This window comes from Caretta caretta, chromosome 2 (assembly GCF_965140235.1).
Source record: "Caretta caretta isolate rCarCar2 chromosome 2, rCarCar1.hap1, whole genome shotgun sequence".
Classification (NCBI taxonomy): Eukaryota; Metazoa; Chordata; order Testudines; family Cheloniidae; genus Caretta; species Caretta caretta.
In genome coordinates this window covers 37,298,694-37,309,879 of record NC_134207.1, presented here as the reverse complement: position 1 = coordinate 37,309,879, position 11,186 = coordinate 37,298,694, and the positions used below count along the sequence as shown (strand labels likewise).

Genomic DNA, 11,186 nt, shown 5'->3' with positions numbered 1-11,186 from the left:
CCTAAGGAAAGCTGTGTCTCAAGAGACTCTGGTCCTTTCTGTGTACTCAGAACTTCTAACTGGTCTAAACTGCTGCAGGGTAGTGGGAGTGGGCTGGTGTATGTTGTACTGTCATTTCCCCCTACTCTGCATGTTTGTCCCAGGGTATTAAAGAGAGGAGGTGGGTGAGGTAGTATCTTTTATTGGACCGACTTCTGTTGGTGAGAGAGAGAAGCTTGCAAGCTGCACAGAGCTCTCAGTTCAGTTCAGAGTGCTGTTCAGAAATACCATCCATGCTTCCGAGAGAGGAAAATGTGACAGCTTCATTTTCACACCTAGATCAGGGCAGTGGGTGTCGGAGGCAGAGAAGTTTGAGGGGGTGGGAAGGGAAGCACAGTGCTGAAGCAGCAGAAGAGTGTTGAGCAGGCAGGGAACAGGAGAGGAGAGAAGTGGGAGGAAAGGGAACAAATTAGAAAGTGAGGAGGGGGAAGGGAAGGGAGGAGACAAAGGGGAGGTCAAAGCGGGCCAGTATGTGGCAGTTGAAGGGATAGATATATTTTTCCCCTGCCTCTAGTCTGACCTGAGGGAAAAATGAATTGAAGCAGCATTCATTTCAGAAGTCTTTTGTTGGCAGGGGCAGGTGACGAGTGGTACAAAGGAGGGACAGTGTAATGATGTGTGGATGTTGTAACTGTGTGGTAGAGGTGGAACTTACAATTTGCACCATGGGGGTGGATTCAAGGGAGGTGACAGCATGTGTGAGGATGAGAAAGTGGATAGTGTGATGGACCTGAGGGAGGGAGGTAAAGTGGGGAAAGGCAACAATGTGCACATGTAGCAATACAAGGCCATGATCAGAGATGATACAGGCCCTAGCAAATGTTCGCAGTGTCCTAGTTATAGAAGTAGTTTAGTTTTTGTCTGTCAGAGAAAAGACATAGCTTAATTGAAAATAATATAAAGGGGATTCTTTGTTAAGGCTCTGGAGACAGGCAGCTCCCTGTAGTTTCTTCTAGCAGCCTGCCTCCCAAGCTAACTAAGCACTGTTTGGCTGACTATTTGTTGTTGTTGTTTCTTCCCCATGCTACATCACATAATCTATAGTCATTAAATGTAGCTACTTTGTATGTGCATTTCACAGAACACTCCTCATGGCTTAGGGCCTCCTGTCTAAAAGCACTTGTGCCTGGTCCTGAGTCATCACTGCTCTAGTTTTGCCTCTCCTGATTGGTGCCTTTCAAGGGGAGGGATCAGAAGAGGTTCATAACCATGACGTTCTCATTCCTGCTGGTAGGAGACCAAGGCTGCCAGGAAGGGCAGTGACTCGGACACCAATGATGATCCTTCCTGAAGCCTAAAGAGAGCAAGAGAAACTGTTTGTGCTATCAAATAAACTGTTTTCAATAAATCTGTTCTCCCCCCCCCCCCCCCCCCCCCAGTATAGTCATTGGAAGCATTTGAACGATCACAATAAGCTCAAACTTAGTTATGCTTCTCATTCACTTTCCCAAACATGTTAACTACATTCATGTTTCTAAGAGAAAATTTGTGAGGAGTTTACAAGTATGACCTGTTTAGCACTTGTGCCGGGGTTATCTATTTGTATATGCCTGTTGCACTGGATTGTATATCTTTTATGCTGAATTTTCCAGAAAGCCTGCAGCCAGGAAGTCCAGCCTGCAGGTCCTATTCCGTTGATGCAGAAAACTGAATTACCATGGAATTGTGACGATAAACTGAGAGAATAATTGGCAGCATGTCGGGTTTCTGGTGGGGAGTCCCCAGGATTGGGAGGGGGATCCCAGGTCCCAGCCATGCACCTCTGCACAAACATCAACACTCCCTTCTAGGTGGGTCAGAGTTAACCTGAGGAACAAGCACCTTACTTAACCATTGAACAACAGTTCTATCTATCCCAGGCAAAGCCAGGAATAGACCCATGTGAGGATCTCTAGCAGGACTTACACAGACTCCCTTGTCTCTGACACAGCATACAGAAAAACAGCACCCCTTCTCCCTCTCCCCCCACCCCCCAAATGCCTGGCTAGACACACACAAGATCTCTGCTCCACACCAATGAAATCTCCCCCTCCCCACCCCTGTCCTTGGGTCAGTACAACCTGTCTGTGCACTCTGATGCTGGCATGTGATGTGAGCTCAGAATGGTGTGTCCTGTTGTGTGGTCTCAGCTGTTCTGTCAGCTCCAGGCTAGGCATTTACAAGAATCCCCTTTTGCAAACAGCTGGCTCTCCTCCAAGCAACTCCCTCCCTGCTGTAGCTGAGGGTTTCTGCTTCCTGTGCTTGCTTCTTCCTTTGTTTCCTCTCTGAATTTTCCCAGGCTCGTCCCTATTCGTGCATTCACTCAAACCCTGGCTGAGTTCAGAGTTAGTTCTGTGTCCTTGGTTTGGAAACCACCCCACCCCCCACAATCAGGTTTCTGCAGACTATCAGGAAGGGGAGGAGAGGAAGGAAGGGAGGAGCTTTCTGGTTAGCCCCAGACCTGCCACCATGTAACACAAATGTCACCAGGTAGTAGGCACACCCTGTAGCTTGGTCACCCTCATGACTGCTATAGCAGTCGGGTACGGGGACCCCACGCCTACCCCCGGTTTGGCCTTTGAGAACAGCAGGGTCCTCTGCCTCATTGCTCTGTTTCCTCCCCTGTCCCCGTGTCAGGCTTGGGTGCCTCCTCCCTGTTCTGCTCTTGCCCTGCCTCAAGGCCGGGACCAGGGTCTGGGGCTTTCTTCCGGCAGCTCACGGAAGCTACTAGATCGCATGCCCTGATTCTCATGGGTGACTTTAATTTTCCTGATATCTGCTGGGAGAGCAATACAGCGGTGCATAGACAATCCAGGAAGTTTTTGGAAAGCGTAGGGGACAATTTCCTGGCGCAAGTGCTAGAGGAGCCAACTAGGGGGGGCGCTTTTCTTGACCTGCTGCTCACAAACCGGGTAGAATTAGTGGGGGAAGCAAAAGTGGATGGAAATCTGGGAGGCAGTGACCATGAGTTGGTTGAGTTCAGGATCCTGACGCAGGGAAGAAAGGTAAGCAGCAGGATACGGACCCTGGACTTCAGGAAAGCAGACTTCGACTCCCTCAGGGAACGGATGGCCAGGATCCCCTGGGGGACTAACTTGAAGGGGAAAGGAGTCCAGGAGAGCTGGCTGTATTTCAAGGAATCCCTGTTGAGGTTACAGGGACAAACCATCCCGATGAGTCGAAAGAATAGTAAATATGGCAGGCGACCAGCTTGGCTTAATGGTGAAATCCTAGCGGATCTTAAACATAAAAAAGAAGCTTACAAGAAGTGGAAGGTTGGACATATGACCAGGGAAGAGTATAAAAATATTGCTCGGCATGTAGGAATGATATCAGGAGGGCCAAATCGCACCTGGAGCTGCAGCTAGCAAGAGATGTCAAGAGTAACAAGAAGGGTTTCTTCAGGTATGTTGGCAACAAGAAGAAAGCCAAGGAAAGTGTGGGCCCCTTACTGAATGAGGAAGGCAACCTAGTGACAGAGGATGTGGAAAAAGCTAATGTACTCAATGCTTTTTTTGCCTCTGTTTTCACTAACAAGGTCAGCTCCCAGACTGCTGCGCTGGGCATCACAAAATGGGGAAGAGATGGCCAGCCCTCTGTGGAGATAGAGATGGTTAGGGACTATTTAGAAAAGCTGGACGTGCACAAGTCCATGGGGCCAGACGAGTTGCATCCGAGAGTGCTGAAGGAATTGGCGGCTGTGATTGTAGAGCCATTGGCCATTATCTTTGAAAACTTGTGGCGAACGGGGGAGGTCCCGGATGACTGGAAAAAGGCTAATGTAGTGCCAATCTTTAAAAAAGGGAAGAAGGAGGATCCAGGGAACTACAGGCCAGTCAGCCTCACCTCAGTCCCTGGAAAAATCATGGAGCAGGTCCTCAAAGAATCAATCCTGAAGCACTTGCATGAGAGGAAAGTGATCAGGAACAGCCAGCATGGATTCACCAAGGGAAGGTCATGCCTGACTAATCTAATTGCCTTCTATGATGAGATTACTGGTTCTGTGGATGAAGGGAAAGCAATGGATGTATTGTTTCTTGACTTTAGCAAAGTTTTTGACACGGTCTCCCACAGTATTCTTGTCAGCAAGTTAAGGAAGTATGGGCTGGATGAATGCACTATAAGGTGGGTAGAAAGCTGGCTAGATTGTCGGGGTCAACGGGTAGTGATCAACGGCTCCATGTCTAGTTGGCAGCCGGTATCAAGTGGAGTGCCCCAAGGGTCGGTCCTGGGGCCGGTTTTGTTCAATATCTTCATAAATGATCTGGAGGATGGTGTGGATTGGACTCTCAGCAAATTTGCAGATGATACTAAACTGGGAGGAGTGGTAGATATGCTGGAGGGGAGGGATAGGATACAGAAGGACCTAGACAAATTGGAGGATTGGGCCAAAAGAAATCTGATGAGGTTCAATAAGGATAAGTGCAGGGTCCTGCACTTAGGATGGAAGAATCCAATGCACCGCTACAGACTAGGGACCGAATGGCTAGGCAGCAGTTCTGCGGAAAAGGACCTAGGGGTGACAGTGGACGAGAAGCTGGATATGAGTCAGCAGTGTGCCCTTGTTGCCAAGAAGGCCAATGGCATTTTGGGATGTATAAGTAGGGGCATAGCGAGCAGATCGAGGGACGTGATCGTTCCCCTCTATTTGACATTGGTGAGGCCTCATCTGGAGTACTGTGTCCAGTTTTGGGCCCCACACTACAAGAAGGATGTGGATAAATTGGAGAGAGTCCAGCGAAGGGCAACAAAAATGATTAGGGGTCTGGAACACATGAGTTATGAGGAGAGGCTGAGGGAGCTGGGATTGTTTAGCCTGCAGAAGAGAAGAATGAGGGGGGATTTGATAGCTGCTTTCAACTACCTGAAAGGGGGTTCCAAAGAGGATGGCTCTAGACTGTTCTCAATGGTAGCAGATGACAGAACGAGGAGTAATGGTCTCAAGTTGCAGTGGGGGAGGTTTAGATTGGATATTAGGAAAAACTTTTTCACTAAGAGGGTGGTGAAACACTGGAATGCGTTACCTAGGGAGGTGGTAGAATCTCCTTCCTTAGAGGTTTTTAAGGTCAGGCTTGACAAAGCCCTGGCTGGGATGATTTAACTGGGAATTGGTCCTGCTTCGAGCAGGGGGTTGGACTAGATGACCTTCAGGGGTCCCTTCCAACCCTGATATTCTATGATTCTGGTGGGGATCCCTCCCAATGTGATCCACCCCACAAGTGGGAGCACATTGACTCCTTCTGGCCCTTTCTCCGAGGTACTAGGGCTTGGATCTCTTCCCCCACACCCTCTTTTGTGACTCAGGCTCCAAGTAGTAAGGCCGGAGCATGTTGTGGTGGCCCAGGTCCTCCAGTCTATCCGCAGACTCTGCTCAGATCTTGTATCCTGGCTGTCTGGGGTATGGGATCCCACAGACAATGCATGACTTGGGGCTCCAGGCTGGATCCAGTTTGGAGCACCTCTGCTGCTTAAGTAGGACCAGATCCCCCAGCTCCAGTGGCCTGGCACCAGTCTGTCATAACGCTCTTTCTGCCTGACTCGGTCATGGCCTATGTTAGTGGCCACAATCTGGCCTGTCTCCCAGAGGCATTGGTGATGCTCATGGACCAATTCTGGGGCCCCTGGACCCTGGTTCCCCTAGGTGGCTGCCCAGGGTCATGTCTGTAGGCTGCTGGCCATGCCTGCTGAAAACCAGGAATTAGCAGATGTATTTTGGGGCAGAGTGCACTGCATTATTACACATGTAGGTCAGTTCTGGCAGGTAGGAAAGCCAGTGTGTCTGCTGCATTTCTGACAGGGACCTCAGCCCTGCTAGCAGTGTCTGGCTGGCTTGTTTGCAGATGATAGGATGTCATCCTTAGCTTGTGGCTGCCATATAGAGAGCACAATACAGTTCTTTGAACATCTGAGACTTGTAGGGTGTGCCTTTGTCTGTGAGCACCTTGGTAGGACAGCCATAGGGCTGGTCAAAGTAGTGCCGGAAGGCTTCTGTGGTTGCTCTGGATGTGATCTCCCTGAGGGGCGTGGTGACCAGGAATTTGGTATAATGATCTACCATGGTCAGGATGTAGGATGCACTGCTCTGATTTATTTCCATCTTCAAGGGGTCCAATGCCACTGACTCCAAGAGTGTGCTGGTCTCTGTTGGCTGGAGGGTTTCTCCATTTCTGGGTTTCTTCTGCTGGTGCAGACCGAGCAGTTGTCACAACACTCCTGCATGGCTTGGGCTATCCTACAGGTAGAACATCCTAAGGGTGTTTTTCTCAGACTTTTTGGGGCCAGAATGGCCCATAGCATCATGATAGGCTTGGAGCACTGTCTCAGGTGCTATCTGGGGCAGCACTGTCTGGATGATTTCTTCATTAGTCCCTGGGTCTCAGGTCTTGTGTACCAGTCTGCCCTCTACCCTCACATAGATAGGCCTGCTGGTCACTTCTGGGGTCAGAGCACTCCAATCCATGGCAGAAAGTCCAATGCTTCTCTGGATAATCTCTAATACTCTCTGAATAATAGCGTTACGGTCTTGGATCTGGACCCAGAGGTCTTTGCCCTTTTCAGACTCTTGCGGGGTGGTTCATGCAAGCCTGGACTGCTTCAGCAGAGATGGTCACAAATGGTAACATCTCTAAATCCTTGTGGTCATCTGGTGCTCTGGTTCCAGTGTTGTCGGAGCCTTGATAGGGCATCAGCATTGATGTTGCTCCGGTCAGATCGGAATTGCATGGAGAAGCTGTAATTAGCCAGTCTTGATGCCCAGCATTGATCTAGTTCTCCTGGCAGAAGGGGAGAAGGGAGGGAAGGCACTTTCTGCCCAGCCCCACAATGGCAAATCACAGCACTTTTAGCCATTCAGCTGAACCTGAACCATTTTAAATACTTCTGATTCTTATAGTGCACTGGTATCTTTTAGACACAGGTATGTACAAGTGGGTGTCTGGCTAGTGGGTCTTGCCCACATGCTCAGGGTCTAACTGATCGCCATATTTGGGGTTGGGAAGGAATTTTCCCTGGGTCAGATTGGCAGAGACCCAGGGCTGGGGGAGATTTGCCTTCGTCTGCAGCATGGGGCAGGGGTCACTTGTAGGTTTAAACTAGTGTGAATAGTGGATTCTCTGTAACCTGAAGTCTTTTTAACCCATGATTTCAGGATTCAGTAACTCAGCTAGAGGTTATGGGTCTATTGCAGGAGTGGATGGGTGAGTTTCTGTAGCCTGCAATGTGCAGGAGGTCAGACTAGATGATCATGATTAAGGATAAGATTATGTCATGGAGGTCACGGATTCCATGACTTTCAGAGACCTCCATGACATTTTCCAGCCCCGGCATGGTAGGCCGGAGCTGTCAGCTGGCGGTGGGCCCCTGCTTCTTGTGGGCAGTGGGCACCTGTAACAAGCGGGTGGTGTAGGTGGTGGATGCTGAACCCCTTCTGCAGTGGGGGTTCTCAGTCCCTCCCCAACCCCCTGATCAGCCCCATTTTCTCAGTTACTTTTAGTAGAAGTCAGGGACAGATCACGGGCTTCCATGAATTTTTGTTTATTGCTCATTACCTGTCTGTGGCTTTTATTAACAATAACTGACAAAATCTTAACCTTAATCATGATGGTCCTGATCTTAGTCTATGAGAAGGGCCTGCAATTAGAGCAAGAGGAATTCTAGCTCAATAAATACCTCATCCAGTGCCTAAAGTGAGAGGCTTTCCATTAGCTTCAGGTGTTGAATCAGACCCTATGTCAGCCATAGTTCCTTCTGGGGTTCTGCAGGTGTGTGTGCTGTTGCAAAAGTTCACATCCTTTTGCAGTGTGCGGTATCAGTATGTGCACCTCCTTGTGTTCATTTGGTGTGCTGACAGGCCCTTCCTTGTCCTCCCCCTTCCTCCCCTTTTTGCAGGCTAGCCACAGTTCTAACCTAGTGCAGTGGCTGCACTTTCTAGCTACTGTGCAGCTGGTATCTGAGTGGGGATGGGGCCGGGACAGGGGAAGTCTCCTTGTATTCTCTACCACCGCCTTAGTTAGCCCCCACATGAGTGTGTGAGCACAATTTGCCCTTTACTGCTCTCAGAACACTCTAGTACTATTGTCAAGGTTCCTTCCCCACTCTGAACTCTAGGGTACAGATGTGGGGACCTGTGTGAAAGACCCCCTAAGCTTATTCTTACCAGCTTAGGTTAAAAGCTTCCCCAAGGTACAAACTGTTTTACCTTTTGTCCTTTATGCTGCCACCACCAAAGTGTCTAACAAAAATAACAGGGGAAGTGTCCACTTGGAAACGTCTCCCCCCAAAAAATATCCCCCCAAGCTCTACACCCCCTTTCCTGGGGAAGGCTTGATAAAAATCCTCACCAATTTGCATAGGTGAACACAGACCCAAACCCTTGGATCTTAAGAACAATGAAAAGCAATCAGGTTCTTAAAAGAAGAATTTTAATTAAAGAAAAAGTAAAAGAATCACCTCTGTAAAATCAGGATGGTAAATACCTTACAGGGTAATTAGATTCAAAACCTAGAGAATCCCTCTAGGCAAAATCTTAAGTTACAAAAAGACACAAAAACAGGAATATATATTCCATTCAGCACAACTTATTTAACAGCCATTTAAACAAAACAGAATCTAATGCATATCTAACTAGATTGCTTATTAACCCTTTACAGGAGTTCTGACCTGCATTCCTGCTCTGGTCCCAGCAAAAGCATCACGCAGACAGAGAGAACCTTTGTTTCTCCCCCTTCAGCTTTGAAAGTATCTTGTCTCCTCATTGATTATTTTGGTCAGGTGCCAGCGAGGTTATCCTAGCTTCTTAACCCTTTACAGGTGAAAGGGTTTTTCCTCTGGCCAGGAGGGATTTAAAGGTGTTTACCCTTCCATTTATATTTATGACAACTATCTATGCTAATTCCAGTAGATCCAGTACTTAAAATGGAGTTCTAAAAATTACTCAATGAATTTCCCTCACACTTCATAGGAAAAGTTTCTGCCTGGTTGACAGTTTATGTATGCAGTACTGCAGCATTTTAGACAGAAACATACTTCTGCCAAAAGTTGAAAATCCTATACAAAAGAGATTTATTTACACCTTCACAATAACCAGGGGTCACCCAAAGGAATTACTAGGCAGCAGGTTCAAAACAAGCATAAGGAAATACTACTTCACACAACACACAGTCAACCTATAGAACTCTTTGCCAGGGGCTATTGTGAATGCCAAAAGTATAACTGGGGTAAAAAAAGAATAAAATAAGTTAATGAAGAATAGGTCCATCAGTGGCTACTAGCCAAGGTGGTCCGGGGCGCAACCCCATGCCTAAACCTCTGACAGCCGAAAATGTGACTGGATGACAAAGGTGGATCACTTGATGAATTGCCCTGTTCTGATCATTCCTACTGAAGCATCTGGCACCAGCCACTGTTGGAAGACCGGATACTGGGCTAGACAGACCATTGATTGTTCTGCCCCAATATGGCTGTTTTTATGAGATCCAAACCAAAACTGCTGCCAGTCTTAATTATTACATTCACAAACAAGCTATATTATAATTTATGAATAGGGTCCTACCAAATTCACGGTCCATTTTGATCAATTTCACATGCATAGGATTTTAAAAATCATAAAATTCACAATTTCAGGATTTAAATATGAAATTTCATAGTGTTGTAACCATGGGGGGGGGGGGGTCCCGGGACAGAAGGGGAGGATCACAAGGCTATTGTAGGTGGGTTGCAGTATTGCCCCCCCCTTACTTCTGCACCGCTGCAGGCGGCAGCGCTGCCTTCAGAGCTGGGCTCCCAGCTAGCAGCTGCGGAGCTGCCTGCAACTGGGGGAGGTTCCTAGAGATGGGTCTGACCCAGTCCTGGGAGCAGCCACTGCAGGGGAAGAGGAAGTCCCGTCCCTCCTCAGTCCAGCTGGAACTAGCATCTGGAGACCAGCGCATAGTAAGAGGCCCCAGCCCTGCCCCTCCCCTACACTAGCCAGACTTCTTGGGTGAGACCAGATTTCACGGTGTGTGACACATTTTTAATGGACATGAATTTGGTAGGTCCTATTTTTGAAGTTACGCAATATAGCAGTCAGGTGGAAACCTGTGAATGCTGGTTTGTAAAGTATTGGGACGACAAAATACCAACGTTTACATGTTGACTATCATGATTAAAGTAGCCCATGTGCCTAGAATAAGAAGATCGCAGGCAAAACCAAGGGCTGCTGTGTACTGGCCCCACACATCCTATAACTTTCCTACAGTGTTATTGGAGACATTGGGTTAGTGTGTGCTGCTTTAGTTTGTTTGTAGTCCTAACTCCTTCACATTAAGAACTGCAAGTAGTGGACACGGATTCAGAATTAGCTTTTCCTCCTCACTGCCGCCCAAATCAATGACGCTGTATTCTTGAGCTTAAGCTCTTTATAGGATGATGATAATTTGCATCTACCCCATAAATGCAAAACCTTGAGTCTTGATCTGAGATGATAGTTGCCCTGGTTTTCTTAAACCAATTGGCTGCTGCCCAAAATAGCTGCATTAGGGGCCAGCTTCAGATGCAATGTTTTAATGAAGCAGACTTCTGCCCACACTTATGGGAAATAGCTCCTTATGTTGGTTCCATTCTGTTTGGGGTTAAAGATGAGTAGGAGTGCCTGTATATAATACAAGCACTACATCTGTTTGTAAGAATTGCTGTTTCAAATGGGTACTACAAAATGTATACCCTCTATCTTCCACAGTAGTTTTTGGTTCTTAAGCCCAGGGTTCACAATTTGGAGTATAGTCTTGGAAGTGTTCTTATGGATAAGATATACACTCTTGTTTAGACAGCCTTTTGGGTCTAACCAGCCCAGGAGAGAGATGAGGGTATATGGCATGTGGAGAATGGGCGGGAGGACACAGAACCCTTGGCAGGAGCAGAATAGGGGATCCTGGTATGAAGGTGAAGGGGGTACAGAATCCCTGGTATGGGGGGGAAGATTAAGGGAGAGGATAATGGGGGGAGGAACAGCCCCTTGTATGGGAGAGGGAGGGAGGGGGTCACCTACAGAGCCCCTGCCATGGGGAGGGGGGAATGGGGAGTACACAGAGCCCCAGGTGGGGGAAGAATTGGGGACCCTGGTACGGGAGGGGGGATGCAGGGGTACACAGCGCTCCTGGCATGAAGGAGGTGGTGGGAGAAGATGCAGGGAG

General features: G+C 48.1%; 1 long non-coding RNA gene across 1 annotated transcript; it reads right to left on the bottom strand.

The window, feature by feature from the left end:
• Positions 1–165: 165 nt before the first annotated feature.
• LOC142070961 (uncharacterized) lies at positions 166–1,976 on the bottom strand. The gene is made up of 2 exons (XR_012666904.1): positions 1,696–1,976; positions 166–1,333 (listed from the first exon to the last, which is right to left on the bottom strand). It is a non-coding gene; the product is annotated as an uncharacterized LOC142070961 (long non-coding RNA).
• Positions 1,977–11,186: the final 9,210 nt, after the last annotated feature.